The 25,335-nt window shown below is 46.5% G+C and overlaps 1 pseudogene; it reads right to left on the reverse strand.

The window, feature by feature from the left end:
* Positions 1 to 4,959: 4,959 nt before the first annotated feature.
* The window catches only part of LOC146187829 (uncharacterized), a 97,629-nt pseudogene continuing 77,253 nt past the window's right edge, over positions 4,960 to 25,335 (reverse strand).

Genomic DNA, 25,335 nt, shown 5'->3' on the forward strand with positions numbered 1-25,335 from the left:
GGAGTTTGAAGGTTCCGTTGATTAACACACATGCGCTGAACTGCTTTTTTCATTTACTTGAACAGGATTTGCACTCGCTCTCTGAACAGAGAAAGCTGGGCCAGTTGGATGTCTTTCGTTATATGGCGAAGGCATATTAGTCTAATGCAGTGGCTAGCGTCCGGTACCGTCGGTCTGGGTTTGAAAACCATGTGTATCGTATGCGTGAGGGAAAGCAACCGCAATGCGGTCTCAAATGTATAACTGATACGCAACAGCCGATAAGCTGCAGTCTGTATAAGCCATCTGTATAAATACGCGCCGCTCAAGTAAAGCTACGTTCTTTTCCACCCTGGAATTTGGTGCACAATGACTTTGATACATTGTGTCAGAAGCGGCTAACGCCGACGGGCAGACCGAAGAAATAAGCCACGAAATGGATTTCTTAAGGCCACCGGAAGCACTTCACCTCAAAGGAGACATTGCAAAGAATTAGCAGCTGTTGGCAGCTGTTCAAGCAGAAGGTCCGGCTTTTCCTGACGGCGACAGAACCAGCAAAGCCTCTACCAAAGTCAACAAAAACAGCTGTACTGCTTACTATTTCAGGTGAAGAAGCAATAGAGGTATTTAACACCTTCATTTTGTCAGAAGATGAAAGCATTAGTAACTATGCGACGTTGATCAAAACGTTTGACGAGTATTGCGCAGCCCAGAGCAATGCAGTATATGAGCGCTACTTGTTCAGCAGGAACCTGGCGATCACTTTTTGAGGGAAACTAAAGCGCGCCTTTGTACCTTAGCTGGAGTATAATTTGTCGTTCGTTCCTTTTCAGAAGGTTCTTCAAACCTTTCCTGTTATGTAGTTCGGCGTAGGGAAGATCAGGAGGCGTACTTGAAGGTTATGATGGTAGAGCATATATTTACAGCATGACATATATATATATATATATATATATATATATATATATATATATATATATATATATATATATATATATATATATATATATATATATATATATATTGTAAAGAAGACAAAGAACGGAAAACGCTGCAGCATCGCCATCACCATCGCTTGGCTCCGGCGCCCATCTCTCGTGCTGAAGCTGTGCCCTGCGGCTGGCAATTCGACCCTGCTGTGCCCGAATTATTGGCAGCGCTAGACGTTCAAACGAACTATTAAATCCACATCTCACTTGGTGGAGGTCAATCTGAGGTTCCCTGTACCCATCTCGCCCTGGAACTTCGCAGCAGAACGTTAACTACACCAATGACGGAGCCGACTTCATTGCACCTACCTCCGCCCGTCACCTGCACAGGTGCGATTCGTCAACGGGACCCCGCTACCTTCAGTGGAGGCAGCGATGACGACGTCGACGATTGGCTGACCACTTACGAACGGGTCAGCCGTCACAATAACTGGGACGACAACTGTAAGCTCACCAATGTCATCTTTTACTTGAGCGACGTCGCTAATCTGTGGTTTAGAAACCACGAGTCGGACTTTACTACCTGGGCGAGTTTCAAGACGAAATTTTCTGATGTCTTTGGCCGCCCCGCCGTCCGAAAACTCCGCGCGGAACAGCGTCTTCGGTCGCGACTGCAGCTGCCCGGTGAAACGTCCACCAGTTACATTGAGGACATTGTTGATATGTGTCGTCGCGTTGACCCGACCATGACCGAGGCCGTTAAGATACGTCATGTCCTCACAGGAATTGATGACGGCGCTTTCAACATGCTCGTCGCCAAAGGCCCCACGACAGTCAAGGAAATCTACGACCTATGTCAAAGCTACGACGAACTCCGCAAGGAGCGTGTTTTGATTCGCCAGCCTCAAGCATCACTTGCTGGACTAGCCGCGGAGAGGGAGTCATCTAGCCTCTCTGAAAACATCAAGGCTTTTGTACGTCAGGAGGTCGCGCGACAACTGTCCCTGCAGCCATATGTTAAGGAGTCGCCACCAACTGGCCTTGTTTCGGAGCTTCGCCGTGCAATCCAACAGCATGTATCTGAAGTCCTCTCTAATTCTGTTCCTCAATCACCTCCGGTCGCACCCTCAATGCCGTTCCGCACGCCCACAATTTCATCGTCCGGCGTTGCGCCACTGAGCTATGCTCCAGCATTCGCGCCGGCTCCTCCCCAGGTATTGCGTCGCTCATATGCCGAAGTTACTTCAAGTCCACCTCCTGAGCCAGCATATGCCTATGCTTCGCCACCTATGCGTTCGGCACCAACAGCGTTTGCTCCCCCCTTGCGTCAGACACCATCTCCATGGCGCACTGCAGACAACAGGCCTATTTGTTACCACTGCGGCATCCCTGGGCACACTACACGCTACTGCCGGCGCCGAATAAATATGGCCTTTGCTGCGCGGCCTGCGCCACCTTATTTGGCCCCCCAATTCCCCGTCCCATCGGGTCCTCCAACAGCATCCCCTGACCCTCCGGACTTCCTGCCTCGTCGTTCGCCATCACCACGTCGCCGCTCCATTTCGCCAATGCGCCGACGACCCGCTACTCAGCCGGAAAACTAACCGCCGCAGTTCGCGAGGCACGAACTGCTTATTCGACAGAATTTCAAAGTCCTCGTCTTAATCCCGCGAATGTTACTGCTGTCATCTTTGAATGCGTTCATACTCTTGCGCTCGTCGACACCGGTGCCGCTGTATCAGTTATCAGCCAAAAACTCTGCCGCTCCCTCCGAAAAGTGACTACGCCTCTCGAGGGACTATCGCTTCGTACCGCATCCGCTCACAGTATACAGCCGACAGCTATCTGCACTGCTCGCGTCGTCATTGCTGCAGCCTTGTACATCATCGAATTCGTCGTTCTCCCCACATGTTCTCATGACGTCATTCTCGGCTGGGATTTCCTGTCCCAGCATCATGCTATCATTGAATGCGCCAGTCCTCAAGTAGAGCTCATTGAATCGAGTGATGCACCGTCTGATGCCCTGCTCCACGAGCCGTGCCCTCGTTTCGCGACCAAACTCCTCGTAGCTCATGACACAACCATCCCACCCGTTAGCGCTGTTCTGGTTCCCCTCACTGCCTCTTTTACCACCGCCGCGACAGTCCTCTTTGTGTCCTCTAACGTTGTCTGCCGCCGCCACTTACCGCTGCCGTTTGCCGTCCTTGACATGAACAACGGCGTTAGCACACTTCTGGTAGCCAATCGTCTTGCGTCTCCCGCTATGTTGATCGAAGGGGAGTGCCTTGGCCGCATCGAGCCCGTGGACCTTCTGTTCGCCTTTGATGATGAGTCATTCCCTGTTTGCCAAGTTGACGCCTTGACCCCAACTCGTGTGGCTTCCGATCCGCTACGGCGGGACCTTTTTGACCATTCTGTGGACAGCGCTCTAGAGCCGCGCCACCGCGAGCGACTTCTTGACCTTCTACACCAATTCCGCTCCTCCTTCGACATCCCGCAATCTTCCTTGGGCCGCACGATGACCATTTCCCACCTCATCGACACTGGCGCTAATCCACCTCTCCATCAGCGGCCGTATCGTGTGTCCCCGACTGAGCGCCGTGTTATTGCCCAACAAGTCGATGACATGCTCCAACGCGGAGTAATTAGAGAATCCTGTAGCCCATGGTCGTCTCCTGTGGTCCTAGTTAAAAAGAAGGATGGCTCCATACGATTTTGTGTTGATTATCGCCGTCTCAACAAAATCACTCGTCGTGATGTGTACCCCCTCCCACGAATCGACGATGCCCTAGATTGCTTGCAAGGCGCAGAATTTTCTTTTCCTCACTCGATTTCTGCTCCCGGTATTGGCAGGTGTCCATGGCAGAGGCGGATCGTCCTAAGACCGCCTTTATTACTCCAGATGGACTATACGAATTTAATGTTATGCCATTCGGCCTCTGTAACGCCCCAGCCACATTTGAAAGAATGATGGACACTGTACTGCGCGGCCTGAAATGGAACATCTGTTCATGCTACCTTGATGATATCGTCTTTTCAACCGACTTCCCGACCCACCTGACTCGACTTTGCCAGGTCTTCACCTGCCTAACCCGCGCCGGTCTTCAACTGAACCTCAAAAAGTGCCGCTTTGGTGCCCGCCAGCTCACAATACTCGGACATGTTGTGTGTAAAGATGGAGTTCTGCCTGATCCTGAGAGCTGCGTGCCGTCGCTGACTTTCCGAAACCGACCACTTTGAAACAACTGCGAAGGTTCGTGGGCCTCTGCTCGTACTTTCGTCGTTTTGTTCGGAATTTCGCAACCATCATAGCCCCCCTTACACAGCTCTTGAAAGGCACCCCTAACCTCTCCTCTTGGTCGCCAGCCTGCGACCAAGAGGAGAGGTCGCAGGCTGGCGACCTCTCCCCCTCTCTCTCTCTCTCTCTCTCTCTCTCTCTCTATATATATATATATATATATATATATATATATATATATATATATATATATATATATATATATATATACAGAGTAAAACTGGAAGTTGAAATGAATGTACATAAAAGAACACTCTGCGCTACTTTACCCTTCGACCTAACTGGTTAGAGCCTAAGCAGAACAGCCGCGTTACATGCCTACGCATGGAGCCCCAGCTCAGACTGGACTGAACTCACTTGGATCACGTCTCATTTTACACCTTCACAAAACAAAGAAATAGGGGCGGTCATTTTCAGAGGCCAGCCCCACACATCAACTGTCCAATAAGGAAATATGCTAGAGCACAGCCCTATGGGTTGGCCTTAGCCTTTAACCCATAGCCCCACTAGTAATACAAACTAAACAAATAAAGAGCACAGCGAAACTCTTTCTCCGGAGAGGGTGTCAAACCCTCTCCTCTCAGGAGGCTTTCTTCCCGCTTGTCTCCTGCACACCGTCGCCCCGTCCACGCGGCCGCTGCTCACAGTGCATTGCCCAGCGCCACCCGTGTTTGCCACTATGAGCAACGACATGGAAAGAGAAAGATCAACCTGCCGCCATGCTGAAGGCCTGGCGCAGGATTAAAGGGGAGCTTATGACTTGCCTGCTCTGAGGACAATACTCGAGTCAACTCCTGAGTGCTTCTTCTGGCGCTCGATGTCGCATCTGCAGACAGGATAAACGAGACTGCCTTTCGCACTGCTCAAAGTCGAAGTGTAAAAAAAAAAAGGCTTAAGGGCCATTTCGGTGCTCGCTACCAACCAATACGAAGGGTGCCATACATGCGAGCACCCGGCAACACGTTCCGCTGCGCCTCTCCCCTTCGGGCTAAAACGGTCCCGCGAATCCGGCGCCGACGTTCCGGTCGGCTTTCCCCACACGCGGCACGCTTGTAGAAGGGGGACCACGCCCACAATACAAGAAGCAAGCAGGCGGGTGGCGGCGGCGGCATGCAGAGACGCGCACCTGCAAGTGATTAGCCTCGAGCGCGGCCCTACAGCTAGGTTATTCGATTCAGTGGTTATAGACCAAACTGTTTTTTGGTATAAATGACAATAAACGCGAGAAGTTATTGAGAGATAACAAGCTCACCCTACAAAAAGCGGAACAGATCAGCAAGACTGCCGAAGCAACCGCGGTGCATCGAGAAATATGGGAACGAGACAATGAACAGGTGGACTTGGTTCAGAAAATGTGATCTACCCCTCGTAAAAGACAGCAGGCCTATATCTGCCAAAGCTACGCACGAACGCCCGCACAGCTGAGCTTCCCTGCCTTTGGTCGTACTTGTTACAAATGCCAGCGAAAAAACCACTTTGCGATCTGCTGTAAAGCAAAGGAGCAAATCAGTGAGCTCACTGGTGCCAAGGAAGAGTTCGATGTACTCAACGTGGCTGTCCGAAGCACTGTCCGTGAGCGCGATTGGCTTGCTCAAGCACAAGTTGGTAACTTGTCGGTGTGCATAAAAGTTGACACCGGTTCACAAGCCAATATTCTTCCCCTCAGTGTCTTAAACAAGATGCTGCCAAAGCCACCGCTGAAGCCAAGTTGCGCGACATTGCGGTCCTTCGGCGGAAGTGGAATTCAACTCTTTGGTACCATTACTACAGAAGTGAAGATTAATGGTCACAATGCCATTCTGCAAGTTTTCATCGCGCGGAAAGGGAAAGCAAGCCTTCAAGCCTGCGAACGCCTTAGACGCCTTTCGCGGCAAGTACGTGCATGCCGTGTCGCAAGATTCAACAGAAACCGATCATCGGCCTTTGATTGCGATATCCCAAAAAGCGATTGTTGACATGCAGCCAAGGCTGTAACTCTTCCTTCTGCGACTACTTCGTCACAATATCAAGATTATTTTTGTTCTATGAAAGCACCACTTCCTGGACGATATGCTGTCCCGGGCTTCACTCAACTGTGACAAGGCCGACATCGACAGTCAAGATGCAGAAGTACACGCCATGAGTGTAGTTTCGTCTCGCGTGAGTCATAGGACTTTAAAATGACTGGTAGCCGAGACAAGCAGAGATGAATATCTATGCAGTGTGCTCAAAAGTCTGAGAGAAGGTGAACCGGTTGAAGGCCAGCTGAAGCCATGTACTGGCGAGCTCTCGCAAGTTCAGGGCGTTTTGTTAAAGGGTTGCAAAGTGGTGATTCCCGCCAGCATGAAGCGCGAAATTCTGAAAAGTATTCACCAAGGCCACTTGGGTATAACCAAATGCAAATCCACAGCCCGGGAAGCGATATTCTGGCCGGACATGAATAGTGACTTTGAAGCCTTTGTTCAGAAATGCGCAGTCTGCTGGAAAAATGCATATAGCCAGCAACGTGAGCCGCTGCAGATGCGCTCAGTGCCCGCGCAAGCGTGGCACCGAGTTGGAATCGACATTTTGTTACTATGGTGGCAAACCTTATCTTCGCGTTTATGACGCGCTGTCAAGCTTTCTGGAGGTGGAATTACTTCAGGATACATCGGCCAGGACTGTCATTCAAGCAACAAGCGGCATCTCTGCTAGATACGGCATACCAATGGAGGTATGTTCAGACAACGGACCCCCTTCCTCAAGCTAATATTTCGGTGCACTTGTAAGCGAATATGATTATCAGCACATTACATCTAGCCCTAGATACCCACAGTCGAATGGCAAGCACATGAAACACCGCAATGCCGCAAAACATATCACTTGTGTGTACGAGTAATCAAGAAGTGTGTGCACCGTGGCGGCTTCGTGTCCACCAAGACTCCGCGTTTCTTCAGTAGTTCGCGCCCCCACAGCGGCCATAAAACCTGTGAGCGGCAATAAGACACCAGGACTCAGCCCTCCGGCTTGGCTGGCAGGCCTACTCGGGCTGGGCTGAGCCTTACCGCTGATGAGGAATCAAGTATGGGGACGCCAATGGACCCTCGCGTCGGAGCTGCGATCTCTGCGTGCACAACGGCAAGTACCAGACTATGCGTCGACTTGATCACCGCAGGCTGCAGCAACGAGCCGACACCTGGAACGAGCACCTGACACCAGAGCAACTGGACGTCACGTCCAATATAAGAACAGCGCCCGGGCAACTAACCGAGCCCAAAGATTTCTTTCAGGCTATGAAATTACCTGGGTCACTTGTCGGCGCACCACCGGCGAAGAAGGTAAGGGCCGCCCCTGATAAGCCGGTTTCTACTTATCCAACCACAACATTGCCACACTCCTTCAGAGTGTATGTCAGACCAACAGTGCAGTTTGACATAAAAAAGTCCAACCAAAGCTATACAGAGAGTGATAGACGCAGCACTTTGTACAACAGGCTACCAGGGATTTGTTAGCCATAATATATATAACAGGATCACAGCGCATTTAGCCACTCTTGAGGACGCACGAAAAATGTACACAGTGACACAGAGTTCAGTCACGTCAGAGGTGCATCTACCAGTACAGACTTTGCGTCAGGCCCAAACACTTTGCGATGTGTCGTCTATGACCTAGACTTACACGATTCCCCGGAGACGGTGACAAGAGACCTCGTATCAGGAACACACACTGTGTTAGCCGCACGTCGAATGGGGAACAGAGGCACATTTCTGATCACATTACAGGGGCCGGATTCTCTTCCGGATAAATTCTACTACCACGGCTGCATAGTGCCCCCTAAAACGTGCAAATCTAAACCAGTGTTCTGTTACAGGTGTTACGGAGAAAGACATTTGCAATACGTCTGCTCGAATCCAGATAATTTAGACTGCGTAAATGAATCGGGCGAGCCAAAATTCAAGCACGGAATATGCAAATATATTGCCATTGATAGCATTTCCTCTCAGTGCCCGACGAAAAAGCGAAAGATTCAGCTAGCAAGCGCAGGCCGACGGAAGCAGTTTGCGCCAGTAGTGGTTAAAAACAGATTTTCTGCTCTGCCGCAAGAGTTGTTTGATGGTGAGGCTCAAGAAGAAAAGCCTGTCACGTCGGATGCATAGGACTTTACCTCATTTGCTTCAGCCCTGAAGGCTAGGTGATGCACAGAACTCAGGGCACCGGCATTCACTGCTGATGAATTTTCAGAACTTGAGGAGTGCACAAGTGCGCAGGGTTCAATAGACAAAGAAATTGCTAAGCTAGCAGCAAAAATTGCACAGTTGCGTCAGAAGAAAGCGCGTATAGTCGAACGCCGAAAGGAAAGTTCACAAAAACAGAAGGAGGCATCAGCGCCTAGTACAGCAGCAAGTTCAGTGGATGTGGGGAAATGTAAGCCTGCCGCTAGCATAACAATATGGCAAGCGGTACTAGACACTCTTACACAACTGACACAGCTCCTTAAAAATCGTATATATCATGAATAGTAATAGCCGGAAAAATCGGCGAGAGATTACACAATGTAATTGTAGAGGCCTCTCTAATAAGCTTGGGGAAATTAAAACAAGATTATACGGCAAGCTACATTCCTGGGCGTTGTTCACACAGGAACATAATCGGTTGTGTCCAATCGCAGGCTACATAGGGTGCCCATGCCCTTCCATTGCTAATAAATGAGCAAGATCCGAGACGGAAACTCCACGAAAAGCTGCCTAATATATACCTAATATATACATTAGGTCTAACATTCCCCAAACGCCACTTGACTTGAGCAAGGGGTGTAACACTCAGGAGGAAGTAGTTACGGTACTCGCACGCGGTACTTGCAGGCAGTTATAAGAGGACGTGCAGGAGCTGGGACTCAGCTTGTACACGGACCCTAGTATTCCATCCAGGGTGAGTAACAGCGTCTGCGCAGATAATTCCTCTGACTTGACCTTCTCTAAAAACGTGACAGATCTTAACTGGCGAAATTCGGAGCAGAAGTTCGGCAGCGACTGGCCCCGTTCCTTAAAAAAGGAGTAAAGATGCGCCGTGTGTGTCAACCGAAGGTTACACAATGGGAGAATTTAGAGAAATACGAGAGAAAGCTGCCGCACGGATTACAAACATAGAAAAATGGTCGGAGGCCCTCATGCGTCACGTTAGAGAGGTAACAAAGACTCCTGCCCCGGAGATAGCTGATAGCTGAGCGCAGACTAAAGAAGCAAAAATGAAACCGTAATCTTAAGCCGCGTTCAGACTACGTGCGCAACGCACGTATCGTCCATAAGAATCGTAAGCATAAGCGCAAAAAAGCGCATAAGCGACCAATGCGCAGAGCCGTATCGGTTTTCCCTTTCCGGTCACGGGGCTTCCGGTCGTGCCAGATTTCGCGTGCAAACCAGCTAGTAGGCGACATCATCCAACGCTCCTACTCTGCTGCAATGTCTCGGCTCGCCGGTGTTATTGGTGTTGTGTCTGTCCGCGGCTTGATCATGTGCAGTGCGGAATCATCTTTGCTGTGTAATTATCAGCCTGAAAAAAAAAGTTCCGCAGTGGCCGGCTCCCTACTACCAGTGCGTGAAATTGCAGAGAGAAGGGCAAAACAATGCCTGGCTGCAAATTGCCAGTGCACGGAGTCAAAGCATTAAGTGGTTTTTCAATCCGTTTTTTTTCATGCGCGACAAGCTCTCAACAAGCAAATGTTTCCTCTAGCTTGGAAAAGTGAGGTCATGGAGGCGGGATATGCTCACTTCATCCCAGTGCATTCTGGCAGCCCATCGGCTCCATTGAGAAGCAAGAAAACAGTTGGCCTGCAGCCAAAGGCTGATGCGGGGTGACGTTGCGATCGGGCCACAGAACGGAGCTGGCATGGACTCGTCGAAGTTTGAAAGAAGCTCACCATAAAAGAGAAAAAGAAAAGAGCGTTTTCTGAGGGTAGACGAGGTTCCGCGGACGTTTCCGTTTCTGCCGCACGCCCCAGCTCATTGCTTGGAGTCAGTAGTACGACATTTGAGTCAGCGTCCCGGCCCGTGAGGGCACGGAAGCGTCCGGCGCGATATCATGTCTAACCACGCTTGTCTAGCTGTGCAGGCGCTGTTTCTGACGCATTTGCAAAGTTCTTACGGCATCGGACTAACCGGATATGCGCAGTGGATCTGCGAACCTTCAAGCCAGTGGAACAGTTCATCTTATCACTATCATTCCGTCAACTTCAGCGAGGCGACAGACTGCAGGGGTCACCATGGATGCCATCTCTGGCTTCCTACTGCGGTGACGTCATCGGACAGCGCAATAAAGGCGCTTACTTCCCCCTTCAACCTCAGAGGGCACGGCAGTGTCCGGCGGGATATCATGTCTAACCACGCTTGGCTGGCTGTGCAGATTGGTTATTACACTTCCTATGCTTCTATTAAGATGAGCTGCTATGGGATTGTGATTCTGCCGTGCCTTCAAAAGTGGTTTGGTTTTATTGCTGGTTGCTGGTCTACTCTTCTCTTACTGTTGTGTGGGGACGTAGAAACCAGTCCAGGCCCTAACCAAGACGAAACACTAAAGAATATCTTGGCAGAATTGAAAGAATTAAAAGCTTCTAATAGTGCTCGGGATGAGCCTCATAGTCAGATAAACCAAAAACTGTCTAAACTAGATGAAGCTCGGAACCTATCAAAAGCGAACGAGGAAAATATTAGAAACCTTGAAGGTACTGTTCTGCGCCTGAAAAAAAAAAACTGTAGCGGAACAGGAAAAAAAAACTGATAGATTATGAGGACCGTGCTCGAAGGAACAACGTTGTGGTGTTTGGGATTCGGGAATTGCCTAATGAAACTCGGTCAGACTTAGAAGAAAAAGTAAATAAAGAAATATGTTATGAGAATCTTGGGGTAACGGTTACTACATTCGAACGCATTCATCGGATTGGCAGGGCACGTAATAACAGACATCGGCCAATAATTTTCCGAGTGTAGAATTACAACGAAAAACTGGCCATCTTTAAGAACTGCCATAAGCTGAAAGAGACCGGCATATCGGTTTCACACGATTATTCATATGCCACGCAGCAAAGAAGGAAAAAGTTATGTCAGCCCACAAAAGCAGATAAACAGCCTGGAACGAAACCGAAGTTAGTTCACAATAAACTGGTGATAAAGGACGAAGTATACATTTGGGACGAAGGAAGAAGCTGTCGAATACGGCTGCGCGGCGAAGATGATGGCCAACAAAATTGACATCATGATCAAAACGTCGTTTCTGAAAAAAAAAAAAGCTCCTTCGTATAATCAGCTTCAATGCACAAAGCATATGCAATAAGCAAGAACCAATCGAGCATATCCTATTATCTTGCGATCCTCATATTGTTATCATAAGCGAGACATGGCTGCACTCTGACATTCCTAATATCGCAATTTTTCCGCTATCGTACACTTGCTACAGTAGGGATCGAGGGTCAAGGGGCGTTGCTATTTTGGTTAAGAGTAGCATTTCTTCACGCGTGATGCCTGATATTGGTGATGATCCCGAAAGTGTCATTTGCGCGGTCGATTTCTTTGGAAACCCTGTCATTGTTTGCTGTATATAGAAAACCTGCCGCACCTGAGTACTTTCAAAAAGCGTAGTTTTGTAATCGCAGGAGATTTCAATCTTCCGCACGTTAACTGGGATACAATGGCTACAGGAACCAGTGATGTTAAAAGCACGGAGGCTCTGTTTGACATGCTCCTTGCGTTTGACCTAACCCAGACAGTCCATTCACCTACACGTGTAACTCCAACTGGGGAGTCTATTCTAGATTTAGTTTTTTGTTCCAATAGCATACACAACTATAATACAGATATACATGAGGGAATATCGAACCATAAGCTGGTATCTTTCAGTTGCCTTCTTCTAAGAATTTCAAAACCCACCACAGAAAAATACGTCACTGTAAAAAACTAAGCTTTGGCTGACCATGCTAGAAGATTCCTTGTACATATTTCACTCCACGGACATTAACACACTCTGCAGAAATTTCTGGTCCATTGACCATTACTGTATGCGAAACCTTATCCCCAACAAGAGAAAGAGGGTTGCCAGGACTAATCCTTGGATTTCCAGAGAAATAATCCATTTAAAACGTAAACTTAGACGGTGTCGTAGAAATAAATCTACCAGCTGCACATTTATTGTGCACCTTAAATCAACCCTAGCTACTAAATTGCGCGAAAGTAGGAACCGTTACTTTACGGAAACATTTGGACGTTTCGTAAGAGAAAATCCAGCGAAGTTCTGGCAGTTTCTTTCCCGTAAAGATAATTCAAAGCTCGACAAAATAGTTCTAGATAACCGCACTTCCACAGATGAAAATGAGATAGCAAATGCTTTCAACCGCTATTTTCAAAGTGTATTTTCCAAAAACGCTGAGATAAGCAATGCCACTCAAGGTAGTTCAAGTGAAGTTAATTTCAAAGTAACCAGAGAAGGTGTTTTAAACTTACTTATGCGTCTTGATCGTAAGAAAGCATCAGGATCGGTTGACATTTCAAATTCATTTCTCAAGACGTACGCTGAATCTTTAGCACCATATTTAGTAATACTACATGAACAATCCAAGGAGACTGCCACCGTACCCGATGACTGGAAAGTTTCAAGAGTCGTTCCTGTATTTAAGAAGGGTTGTAGATTAGACGTCAATAATTACCGTCCTATCTCATTAACATATACTGTTTGCAAACTCTTAAAACACATACTGATTACTCAACTAAATAAATTTTTTAGTCTCGTCGTTTTTATCGCCTCCCAATTGAAGTGCCATATGTTCTACGGTGCATTGTATTCTTAGTGTTATCAGTTCATCGCTGTGTAAAATTCTTTGTTTTATTGTTTTCAAACTACATGACATCTGATGCAAACGACCTCTTCTGTTTGGGCATTTAATATGCCTGCAGTATTTGTTAAATAAATAAAAATAAATAAAATCGCTTCGGGGCACTAGTAAAGTCGTAAGCAGGGATGCAGGCGGACCGCACGCCGGAACTACGTATAAACCTTTTCAAAATTGGCCAAAGGGCGCTGTCAAATTAGAGACTGGGCTGTGCTCATAGCCCAGGAAAAACTGCGGATTCTCCCCACCCGCCTACTTCACAGCCCAGTCAAACCGGTTTCTCTCAGGGTCGCGAAAAGGCAATTGGGGGCCTATCTAAGAGACTGCGAGTCAAAAACTTGCTCCTTGCAATTCACACAATGTAAAGTGCTATCAAAACATAATGAGGCGCTGGTTCGTGAGATAATTGAAGCCGCTGAGATAGCCAGACTGCGGGATCGATGTGTAAGCAAACCGTCCCAACTGCTAACACAAAAAGAAATCGAGCTGCTAAATGTGCAATCTTTTCCGTGAGTGTTCAGAAGTGAGTGTACCACGCTGTGTGCAAGAGAAGGTTATGCGGCACGTGTATTTTTTTATTCTAACTATGTTGAGATGTGCAAGTCACTTGTGCGTGATGTGTGGCGCAAGGGTATAAGAAGTTGTGGGTTTTTCAAAATAAATGTTGTTGGAAGTCAGCGCTCGTTGTTCGTTGTGTCGTCTTCTAATCTTGTGCTCCCGTCTACGTTCCGCGCTGTTACCTCAAGAGTCATCATCATCATCATCAGCCTGACTATACCCACTGCAGAGCGAAGGCCTCTCCCATATTTCTTCAACTGACCCGGTTCTGTGCTTGCTGCATCCACTTGACCCCTGCGAACTTAACCTCATCCGCCCACCTAATTTTTTGCCGCGCCCTACTGCGCTTTCCCCCTTGGAATTCAGTTTGTCACCTTAAGCGACCACCGGTTATCCTCTCTTCGCACTGCATGTCCGGCCCACGTCCATTTCTTCTTCTTAACTTCCACTAGAATGTCGGTAACTTGAATTATTTCTCTGCACGATTCCTATCTCTTAATGTTACCCCTATCCTTTTTCGTTCCATAGCCCTCTGGGTTGTCCTCAACTTAAGTAGAACTCTCTTGGTTAGCCTCCCCGTTTCAGCCCCATAGGTGAGTACAGGTAAGATGCAACTGTTGTATACGTTCCTCTTGAGGAAGTCGGCAAATGTCATCCTAATCCCAAAGCCGGGCAAACCCCCGAAACTAGAAAATCTAAGACCTATTTCTGTAATCTAATGCGTGGGGAAATTTATGGAACATGTAGTCCGGACACGACTGGCGCGTTTTGGATGAAAACCGACCCGTGGCCGCACGAGATGGTCAGCTTCCGACCGGGCTTGTGCACGCAGGACGTGATCCTCTGACTCAAATACGACATAATCGACTCGCGTTCTAGAGACATCAAAGTGATTTTCGGCCTGGACTTGAAAACGTTTTGATAAAGTTGAACACGAAGCAATCCTCCGAGGTCTTAACGAAATGGGGGTACGTGCACGAACATACGAAAACATCAAGGACGCTTTGTCAGCAGAACTGCCGGCATTCAGTTTCAAGGCATTCAGTCCGCCACAGTGAAGTTAGGGAGCAGGGGGACACCGCAGGGCTCGGTTTGCTCCCCGTTCCTTTTTAACGTGGCGATGAGGGGCCTCCCAGCAGCTCTGAGGAGCGTAAAGGGGCTAAATTTCAGTATATATGCGGATGACGTCAATCTCTGGATTAACCAGGGTAGCTATGTGAGCATTCAGCAGCGTCTGCAGGCGGCGTTGGATACTGTTGCAGATTATGCTGCCAGTAGGGGTCTGTCATGCTCGCCGCAAAAATCTTAATTATTCATCTATAACTCAAAGTTACTCCGATGTAAGCGAAGCTGGGAATTCGACATAAAAATAGAACAGGGTATGTTGCTGGGCGAGTTGGTTATTCAGTGTCAGAGAAAGAACGCTATAGCAGACGATGGACCAGAAAGAAGAGGACAGACACATATGCGCTCACTAACAACTTTATATTGGAAAACAGCCGATCCGCGCCTTATATACACACAAAGACTAAAAGTGCGCATGAGCGCGGTTATCAGAGCTCAAAAATCCAAGGAACGGCATCTGATATTGAACAGAAATTGACATGGAAAGTGTGGGGCGGGGCAGATGCAGACAATAGAACGGGGGCGCACGTGAAGCCCAGATAAAACGATAATTGAAGGGAGCCAACAAATAACATGGCTAAAAGCGAAAATGAAAGCATGATACCAATAACAAAAACAACAAAACAGCGCCGGCATAAGCTCAGTCTAAAAGGCAAGGGTGGGAAAGTCAGCGCAGGTAAAGGCGCTAAAATAGAAAAAAGGATGGAAAACATGAACAACTAAAAGTCGCTAAATGAAAAATAATCAGACAAAACAAAAAAGGCAGTGAAAGCACACTGAAATAAATCCATACGCCTAGCACTCTGAAAAACAAGACGGGCTAAAGAAACCAACTACAGATGCATGAAACTTTATGGCAATAAAACGATGGGGCAAAGGCAGAATTGCTCGAATAACAATTACGACAGGTGAACGCGGAACTAACCAACACAGGCGAAGACTAAAAGAATGCACAAAACAGACCTAGGAGGAAAGGAATGAAAATTCTTTTTCTAACAACGCAAGTCAAAGAGTGCTAACGCACTCGTGTTTTTGCTTGTTGATAGCGGTGGCGTCAATGATTTCACGGGTAAGTTCATTGTTGTTCTTAGCCAAAATTTCTGTTTCCTTGAACATCGGGGAGAGGCGTCGGCAGGGACTGCAGTCTCGACGGTAGATCGCCAAATTGCCAGACGTTTTTCCCTCGGCATTATTTTGATGCTCTAATAGCCTTTTATTTAAGCAACGGCCAGTCTGACCGATATAATTCCTACCGCAGGGTAACGGGATCGAATACACGACGCCTGACGAGCAAGTGAGAAAGGGATCTCGATGCCTGGTTGTGCATTCTGGGACTTTTTCGCCCAATTCATTGACACGTCTGCAAAGGCTAGAAAGACGGTGAGGAGCGGAGAAAAATACGCAAGCCCTGTCCTTTTTCCGATTCGTTTCAGGTTGTGGGAAACCTGCAGGTGAATGTAGGGTATTACAGCCGCTTTTTTGCTGCGAGTCCTGTGATCACTTCCAGTTGGGTTCTTACTTTGCTTAACTCGTAACATTTTTTCCGCTACTGAGGACAGAAGTAAGGGCGGGTACCCTGAATTAAGTAGTCCGTGGTCTTGGTTCAAGAAGGTCTGCTCTAGGCTATGCTCGCAGGATTTGAGGAGCACGTTATTAAAGGTAGCCTGGACTATATTTCTTTTTACTAACATAGAATGAGCTGAGTCATCGCGTTGATATTGCACAGGCAGTAGATGAAAGAGGGCTGTCATACTTTGCTCTGAAAATGGATGGGTAGGCTCACGTACAAACACGCAGCTGGGCACGAAGCAGCTCCTGCAGTATCAGCACGGTTACAGATAGATGTCCGCTCTTCGCCAGAGTACCCACTGTGGAGGTGTTCTTTGGAAGACCAAGGCAAACCTCTAAAGCTTTGGCCTGCATGGCTTCAAGTAGTTTTATGCTTGCCTGCGAGAGGCCTTGAAGAACAGGTAGGCTATAACGCAGAAGACCTTTGCAAAGTGCTTCATAAAGTCGTAATAAGGAATTGGTAGAGCAGCCTCTTTTGGTTGTTGCGGGCATACGGAATATAGATACGTGTGAGAAGAGTTTGATCTTAAGTGGTTGAAAGTGTGGTGACCATGAAAGAGACTTATCAAAGGTCAGACCTTGAAGTTGTGGCTGGCTGACGTATGGTATCGGAGTGCTAGCAACTTTCAGTACGTACCGAGAGAGATCACGTCGTGAAAATGAAATTGCTGCGCACTTTTCAGGAGATATAACAAGACCGCGCTTGTTTAAGAATAATGCAATTGTGTAGAATTGAAATAATGCAATTCTGTATTGCTTTCTGTAAACGAGCATGTACAATGCGCCTGTTTCTTCCTGTGCACCATATACAGATGTCATCTGCGCAGAGGGAGATTTCAACAGTAGGTGGCAAGAAACTGGCCAAGCAAAGAAGAGAGATATTCAAGAGGGTTGGACTTAAAATCCCTCCTTGAGGAACGCCAGGAGACACGTGATGTAGGGACGCGTCCCCTTGATCAGTTGATATGTAAATTGTCCTATCACGAAGATAATCAGAGAGCCAGTTGTACATTCGTCCACCAATTCCAATCGAAAGCGAGGCTGTATGAATTGCGTCATGCATGACATTGTCAAGAGCTCGTTTAACGGCAAGGAAGACAGCAATGGTTAGAGACCGCTCAGCTTTGCTGCGCCTGATACAGTTGGCGAGAGCAATAACGTCGTCAGTACTGCTTCGGCCTTTTCAAAAGCCGGACATTGATGGGGAGTAAATTTCCTTATTTGTCATGTTTCAGGTAAGCCATGATTGAACCATTTTTTCATCAATTTCCCGACACACGTTAACAATGCAGTAGCACGATAAGCGTTCAGGTAAACTGATAGCTAACCAGGTTTAAGGACTGGTATTGCGCGCGCAGTCTTCCAGCTCTCTAGAGGACTGCCGCCTATCCGAGAGTACGGTAAGCAGATGAGTTTTGGCTTTCGCGACAGCGAAATGTAACTTACACGGTCAGGTTCTGGGCAAGATGGTAACTGCTAGCGCGGCTTGAAGTTCTTGCATAGCAAACCGTTCGCCTAGGAAAGAAGTGTTTGACGATGGGACAAAGGTGGGGAGCACACTTTGCAGTGAAGAAGCTGCTAAAAGAGCAGTGATCTTTGAACAGAAAGCCTCTACAACTTGAAGACAAGTCATATTGGCGTTTAGAGCCACGCACTCGAAAGGATGTAGTTGTGAAGGGTGGCTTCTAAACATTCGTACAACAGTCCATACTTTAGAAAGAGGCTTTCTAGGATATAAGTTTGCACAAAAAGATCTCTATTCTCTTCTTGCTAATGGCGTTGAACGTGTTTTTGTGCTCGCCTAGAAGTCCGGATGTCGTCTCTAGAAAACGGCTTGCGCGCTGATCGTTCTGCTCTGGGACGTATAGCTCGAAGCTTTTCATCGCCAGCGTCAACAACTGAGTACACCTTTGGCATGTGGAGGACTTTTGCGTGCAACGTTTGAGCATGGGCTGCTACAGCAATGAAGGATTAATAATTTAGGTGATCAGGAAAAGCTTCCACATTCGTGTAGTGAACGTCATGCCGCTATGAGGCGACAGAAAAGCCACCAACCTCAATGTATATTGTTAGGTGATCACTGCTGTGAGTCTCGGTGTCCACAGACCACGTTGCTGAAGCTGACAGCTCAGCAAAGATTGTGGAAATGTCAAGAGCACTGAACCTTGCTCCTTGGTAGTAAGTTGTTTGGCCGTTGTTGAGAAATGTTAAATTGTTAGAAAGTGCGAAGTGGAATAGCTGCCGGCCTCTGACTGTCGATCTGAAAGCTCCCCAAGCAGGATGATGTGCGTTTAAATCTCCCGTTATAATGTGTGGCGCTGGTGTACTTCGCATGACATCTTGCAGGCGTTCAATAATAAAAAATTACTGTAAACTGCATGTTCATGCACTTTAAAGTGGCTGCAACGTACCCATTATGTGGATCAGTTGGTACTGGATGCTGGATGCAGTTGACGTTTTTTCGGAGAGCCAGAAGAACTTTACTGAGGTCTGTACCAGTTGTTGATTGCAGTACTATGTAACCTGACAGGCGGATTGCACTTTTGAGCCGAGATTCTAATATAGGAAATATATGGAAACGATGCTTGAAGACGAAGTTTCGAAAGTCCGAGAGGCGGGGACGGAGGCTACAGGCATTCTATTGAAAGATTGTGGCCTTATTCTAGATGACTTGCACGCTGGGTGGAGCAGTCGACTGATTACTGCCACCATTGCGCAAGGAGAAGAGAGATGAAATCAAGAATTGTAAGGATGGCTTTTTCCGCCGGCGAGGAGAGTGCTATAAGAAAAGCATGAACAGCCTCAATAAGTGAGCACAGTTGGGAATTGTAATAAGAGAATTTCTGCGAATAGAGGTGTCGCAAGAGCGGCTCCGGCATGCACACCTCGAATGAGGCTGCTGTGCAGTAATGTTTTGTGGGCTTGGTACAAATGGTTGATGAACCTCTGATCGTTGTGGTAGAGGAGAAAATTTAACCACGTCATCAATTAGCAGCATCTTTCTGTGACTGCTGTTGTGGTTTTCTTCCCCGTCAATTATTTTTTCTGCGATGACTTCTCCTGATTTGATTTTGTGAAATTAAATCTGCTTTTGCTGACTTGTAGTCGGTATTGTTTGATGTCTTGTACCTATAGATTAGTTTCTCCTTTTGGTAGGCAGTGCAGCGGGAAAACGACGCCTCATGCTTCTTTCCACAGTTGGGATAAAGGTGGTTGTCCCTTGGGCACATTGTACTTTCGTGATTTCCACCGCAGTGAAGGCAGCGCAAGGCTAGTCGGCAAGCAACAGTCACATGGCCAAAGCGCTAACATCTACCACATTGTTGTGGTTTTTGGATGTGTTCATGCACACGATATCGTGTATATCTAAGAATAATGTATTCCGGCGCAGATTCTGTCACACAAACAACGCGGATATTTTCTGAATTTCCCAGATGGCGCACAGATTTTATTGGAACTCTCTGCAGTTGTGCCGGATAGATATCTTCTTGAGAAAGATCCAGGGGCACACCCTTGATTAATCCTACGTCACAGTTGTTTAACCGCGGCTCGTATGTTTGCACTGCGATTCCCTCTAATGATCGCATTTGTAAAAGGAGTTCAGTAGCAACCGCGGTTCGGGTGTCAACTGCCAGAAGATTAAGCAGCTCGTTGGGTTGAACTTGAAGGACGCCATCAGGGGTCATATATTCAAATGCTCGCCTCATTGCCAGCGGATTAAAGCGAGTAATACGGTATCCGGTGTCTATTGGTTTTATGACTACCGTAAGGTTGCAATTGGGCGCTTTAGAATCGACACTGAAATGTGACCGCCTCGAGCTGCGACGACGCTCTGGTGGTGCGAAGTGTCCCCTATAGCATAAATAAAGCTGTTTCTTATTGCTAAGCATTAATGATCACAACAAGCTTAGCCGGGGAAACGTACATACGTACCTGTCGCTTACGTATATAGCGTAGCTGAACTAAGGTATTGTCAATTTTGTTAGCTGCGAATTTCGGAAGATCACGCTTCGACTTCACTACTAAAGCTCCTATTTATTAATATTTTTCCAAAAGCTCCTATACCAATATGAGATGTAAAATACTATTTTGAAAAGAGGTACATAAAGATTTATTGTAAATTTTGCGTCAAACGTTTGTGCTTATAAGCCCGGCATCAGAGCTCTAAAAAGAGTCCACTTTTGCCTGCACGTAGATTATTATACCCCTCAGAGTATCACCTACGGCTTTAAATTCTCACAAACTTTCATGGATTCATGCCAGAATGCCACAAATAATGGCTTGCGTTATTTGTTCTCTGACGAAAGCAGCACTGATCTTGGTGTTGTAAAGCTAAATGATAAGGGCTCTTCTCAATAACGTTGAAAAGGGCGCTTGACGAAAACAGCGATTATACTTCGTTTAATTAAAATCCCTGAATACACTTGAGGCATTCTATAACCTTGCGCATGGTGGTGGTGAAAAACGTTTAATGATTCCAAAGGGGGGAGGTATGCATTAGCCGCATCTTTGAAGATCTGGCCCTTACAAATACTAGGTGGGATCCCAGTGGCGTCAGCCGCTGCCCGGGCGTGCTCGAGCAAGGTCGTTTGGGCCTGTTGGTCATAGCAGCCGAGCAGGGCCGCCTCCCAGGCCTCCCGAGTGGGGCTGGGGTGAGGAGGAATGGCTTGGTTGGATGGGCAAGCTTACACCCTGTGGTAGATGTCCGAAGACTTCGCGAAGTGCGGAGAAGTGGACGCTGGTTGGAGGTGTTCACTAACAACATGACACGTGAAGACCATAACGGCCGGTGCCTATAGCGGGCGGAAGGCATGGGCCGCTGTTATGGGTGAAATCAGGCACTTATTACGTGAACACCTCCGGCACCCACCCTGGAGGATGGTACTCGGCCGCAGTGCTCCACTGTTAACGGGCTTACATTTCGCGCCCGCGACATAACTCGCGCGGAGGTGGTCGCCATTGCGCTAGCAGCTACCCACACTGATTCCAAAATAATTATCTCCGACTCGCGAGGGGCCTGTCGAAACGTCGAGCAAGGCTGGGCTCCATACTTAGCCTACCGACTACTTTTAATGGTCGACCAGAAGGAGTCTTACGTTCAAGTTTCTTTCTCTTCCAGGCTCGCGCTTGTGGTCCCGGTCATCTTTGGCGTCGTCTTCTATGCGGCCATATGCAAAGAGCCTTTAGCACCACCTTTTTATTTCACAAATTTTAAATTTTTTTCTTCTTTAAATTATTTCAAACTTAAAAGTATTACTACTGCAACATCACTACTCATACTAAACGCACGTGAGTAAGTCGTACGCATAACAACGCGTTAACTAAGCGCCCCTCAAACCAGCTCGGTAGCAACGACCCTTCATAGCCAATGCGTTGCAAAGCCAGCCTGGCATATAGAAGACCTCTGTTCTAACCCTAAAGACGACAATTTTGTTCCACTGCAATATTTTGAATTTCAAAAACAGCTCAATTAGAAGAAATACGAAGCCAATTTCAACTCCATGTCGACCTTTCTGCATCCGTTATATAGCTGTATTTAAAACTGGGGCGCAGGAAATTCCCACTATAAGCCGTGTGGTTGTGGTTTCATAACACTGTCGAGTAAGTAGGATTTTTTCGCAAATATATTTCCCACATGCGGTGCCGAATACTACTACGAGGACGCCGGCGGCTTTTCTACCGAAAGAGCTGTGTACGCTTCTCATGATAGATACAGACATTTTGTACAGAATACGAAATGGTGGCTATGATGCAAGAGCCATTTATGAAATGCGCTAAACATAAGAATACCTAAAATAGGGAGTGAATAATAAAGCATAAAGGGAAAGAAATTTACAGCTCTGTCATTTCTAAGAGGCAGTACACCGTGGTAACGAGGACAAAGAAGAGAATCGAACACAGCGCCTTTCCTGGGCCTTTTCATCTGGCAGAGGCGGTTTGGTCAGGTTTTCGGCTTTTGGTGCCCCTCAGTAAAAGCAATACAATGGAGCAAGGTAAGCCATGCACCTTCATATTTTTTCCTAAACTCTTAAGCAATCCTGGCACGCGTTCGGAAACCAAGTGTATATTTAGGAAGCCTTAGGCGCTTTTCGAGGGCCTAACACTCAGACACCGATCCTGGAGTGTTCCAAAGCTTTCTCGACATGCTTTCCGCGTCGTTTCGAGAATTGGCTCAATGAGAATATCTTGATGGTTAAAAATCCAGGAAAGGAGATACTCCTGATTTATTTCTGTCCTCCACAAGGATCATACTGTAACGCGAGAACAGCGCGCTACTCATCGCGGTTTGTGTCATTCAAAACTCCTCTGTGCGCTAAACAGCGCAAAACAATTCTTGAGGTTACTGTGAAATTTGTTGCGCAAAACTTTTGTTGCATATTCACAGTGTATCACACACTTGCACTATTTGTCATAAATTTTTTGTCATCAACTTTTAGGGGCGTTTTCCTTGGCGCTATCTGGACTTCGCTTAATAATATGCAATAAGAGCCGATGTATTGAAGGTAAAGCAATTGTTTGCAAGGGAGTATGTGAAAGAAAGTTTTGCCTTAGCCTAACTGAATAATTTGGTTGAAAAAGATTCTGTAGCTAGCAACAAAATTTAATGCTTATGTGAGCGTCAATACGTCGTGTTTTAACGATACCTGGAACTGACCTTAAGAATTAGAGGTATTTATTTTAGTGCATGCGCTGTTTTTACGCTCATATCACGTTTTTTATTTGACTAGGGCACAATGTGGGGTGAGTGTGAGACCCACGAATACAGAAAGGGGCGATGCACAGAAAGACGTCGCTGCAAGCGCCAATTTTCAAATCTAATTATTTGAGAACACCATATAATTCTAACATCATTATTATTATTGCATGTGGAAAACTCCACTTGCAACAAAATAATTATATTGTGCGCGTTACCAAATAAAATTTGTACCTCTTTTATTATTTATATCGAACACGCGCTAGGATAACGGTGCATCGTGTAAGGTATCTCAGAAGCCTGCGTCACCTATAGGTGCAGGTGAGAAAAAATGAAGAGTCCGTAACGTGGAAGGCAGTGCGTAGATTTTTCCAGCTGTTGACCCATGTACATGCTTTCGACTGAAAAGCACGTGAGCTTATATAGACCGATAAATTATGATTGATAATTTGTTCCCTAGTCTTGGACTTACATGCCAAAAGCGTGGCTCATATTTATTTATTTACAATACTCTCAGGGCCCGCAAAGGCATTGAAAAAGGGAGTGGGTTAACAGCAAAACAAAGTAAGCATAACCATATTGTTTACAGGGGTATGAATTGCAAAAATAACTAAAATGATACAATAAATACAAAAAGTATATACAATAAGAAGCAGCGCTAAAATCCGGTCAATATTAGCTAAAGCAGCATGAAAATTTGAGTTATAATTGATGGAAACAATATCTGCGGGAAGGTGGTTCCATTCAGTCGATGTTCGGGTTATGAATGACTGTAGGAAAGCATGTGTATTACATCTATCGATGCCGATTTAGTTGCTCAGGCAAGAATGATGATACAGCTTGTGGAACAGGACTAAGCGAGATATTTTGCGACGTGATGTTACCGATGGAAGTCGAAGGTAGCTTTTCTAGGTTTTCATTACGTAATTGTAGATGAAGGTCGGATTTCATGGCTGGAATGCTTTCGGTTCGGCTGTAAATCGAACATATGAACCGGACGGAGTTATTTTGAACACCTTCTATGGCAATGATTAGTTTTTTAAAACCTGGATCCCATTCAATGTGATGCATATTCTAAATTTGGCTGTATTAGTATTTTATACAGCAATAACTTTAATGAGGATTAAGCTCTAGATGCGTTACGCCGGAAAAAAACCAGGCATGCGGTTAGCGTTGTTAATTACATATTCGATATGTGTTGCCCACGTCTGGTTAGATCAAATAATTATACCCAGGTAGTTATATCCTGTTCATTGCCTAGAAGCAATGAACAATAATTTTAGAGATATCATTACTGGGAGCGCTGTAGAAATAGGCGCTAGGATAGCTTGAAAGGATACCGGTAAGCTGTCTAAGGAGACAAAGGACTTGATTAGGAAACGCCAAAGTATGAAAGTTTCCAAACCAACAGACCAGCTAGATTTGGCAGAGATATCAAAGCTAATCAATAAGCGCAAAGTGGTCGATCTAAGGGGGTATAAAATGGAAAAAATTGAGCATGCTGTAAAGAACAGGGAAGCCTTAAAACGATGAATAAAAAATCGGGCATAGGCAAAAATCAGATGTATGCGCTGTGGGACAAGGCGGCCAATGTCATCACGAATATGGACAACATAGTCAAAGTAGCCGAGGAGTTTTATGCTGACCTCTACAGCAGTCAATTGAAGTCCCGAGAATATTGATATTGGCGGTAGGGAAATGCAGTCAGAAGGACAAAGTTAAATATAAAAAGGAGGAAAGCAGCTGGAGGGCACCAGGTAAGTATAGATTTGTTGAAGGACGGGGGGATATCGTGCTAGAAAAACTGGCCACCCTGTATGCGTAATGTCTGGTGTCATCGACGATACCGGACCCATGGAAGAACGCAAACATTACCCTAATTCATAAGAAAGGGGACGCTAAGGACTAGAAAAATTAGACCAATAAGCTTACTGCCTGTTACGTATAAGGTAATTACCAAAGTGATCGCTAATAAAATCAGGGCAACTTTAAACTGCAACCAATCAAAAGATCAAGCAGCATTTCGGAAAGGATACTCTACTATCGATCATATCCCATATCCACACCATCAACCAGGTGATCGAAAAATGCTCGGAATATAACCAGCCCTTATACATAGCATTCATTGATTATTAAAAAAAATTTGACGCAGTAGAAACCTCGGCGGTCATTTAGGCATAGTGAAATCAGAATGTAGACGAGCGGTACGTGAAAGTGCTGGAAGATATATATAGTGGCTGCACAGCAACCATAGTTCTGCATAAAGAAAGTAACAAAATTCCCATAAAGAAAGGTGTTAGGCAAGGAGACACGATCTCCCCAGTACTATTCACAGCTTGTTTAGAGGAAG

The sequence above is a fragment of the Amblyomma maculatum genome, chromosome 5, assembly GCF_055883805.1.
Source record: "Amblyomma maculatum isolate TAMU_Amacu chromosome 5, ASM5588380v1, whole genome shotgun sequence".
Taxonomy (NCBI): domain Eukaryota; kingdom Metazoa; phylum Arthropoda; class Arachnida; order Ixodida; family Ixodidae; genus Amblyomma; species Amblyomma maculatum.